This window comes from Aplysia californica, unplaced genomic scaffold, assembly GCF_000002075.1.
Source record: "Aplysia californica isolate F4 #8 unplaced genomic scaffold, AplCal3.0 scaffold00831, whole genome shotgun sequence".
Taxonomy (NCBI): domain Eukaryota; kingdom Metazoa; phylum Mollusca; class Gastropoda; order Aplysiida; family Aplysiidae; genus Aplysia; species Aplysia californica.
This window is the reverse complement of record NW_004798101.1, coordinates 191,656-192,857: the sequence shown is the minus strand read 5'-3', so window position 1 is coordinate 192,857 and position 1,202 is coordinate 191,656.

Sequence of the window (1,202 nt, the reverse complement as noted above, 5' to 3'; positions counted from 1 at the left end):
CCCATCTCCTCCCTTGTCGTTTTAGTTGCCCCTTCTACCCTTCGTTTTAGTAAGTCTTTAACGGCACTTGCAACTCAATAAGGTCATATAAGTGCCGAAGATTAGAGGTGTTACAAGAGAGTAACAAACACAAAAAAAGGAGGTGAGATACAGACGATAGACCTTTGATAGGAAAGAAGAAGCAAACCACACCAGAGCACCCACCAACCACCCAATCGTTTACCCTTCAAACCAGGGAAGGTGGACAGTCAAGCGGAAAGCCCTAAGTCATTTTCGCAAAGCAGAATCAACATCACATTCACCCGCTGCCCATTTGTGCTACCGCTGCTTCAAGTTCTTGTAAATCCAGGAAAGGCTCTGGTCTTTAACTCTAAGTTAAGTGGAAAGTTTGGAGCTCACCCATACGAGAAGACAGAAAAAAACGTAACAAAACAAAACAAACAAACAAACACACAAACCAGCAAAACTCTAGTGTGTATTAAGTAGTTACATCCGACTGTTTCAGATGCCATTCTGCTTTGATCATTGCCAACAAATTAACTCGTTTTGATAACCCCTGATAAAAACTACAGATGTGTACTTTTGATTGTAGCCGTAAAAGTATCACAGATAAGCTGTCTCCACATTCAAACGTGTAGGCAGGCCTATGTCTCTGACAGAAATCCTATTTTTCAAGCTAGAGTTCAAAGTATCCGTGCTTTTGTATTATATTCAGACTTTAATATTTTAAGTTTTATGGTGTCGATGATAGCTGCTACTACTATTACTACCAAAGTCGTTATGTTTGACACTGTATAATCTTGCGGCGTAGAATGGCGGCATCTTATAAGCAAGATCTTCGGAAAGCCGGCAGCGGGACGTCCAAGGACAACGGAAGGAGGCGCTGGTTATTATAATTGCTCCACTTGGGGGGAGGGAGGGGGTGTAATGGCAGTTGAGGGAAGGGGACTGGGGAGGGGGGAGGGGGGGTAATGGCAATTGAGAGAAGGGGACGCCTGGGGAGGGGGGTGCACTGCTTTCCTGCAATGATAACGGGCTGTGACATTGCTGGGATCAACCTTTATCCGCTGTGGAAACATGAATAAAACAATGAGGACCCAACTAGGATTCGATTTTTAATTACATCGCTGGGACTTACTGGGTGACAGCAGCGATCATTTACAGGGTGTCTCAAACTCGATGTCTACCCCCCCCCCCCCCCC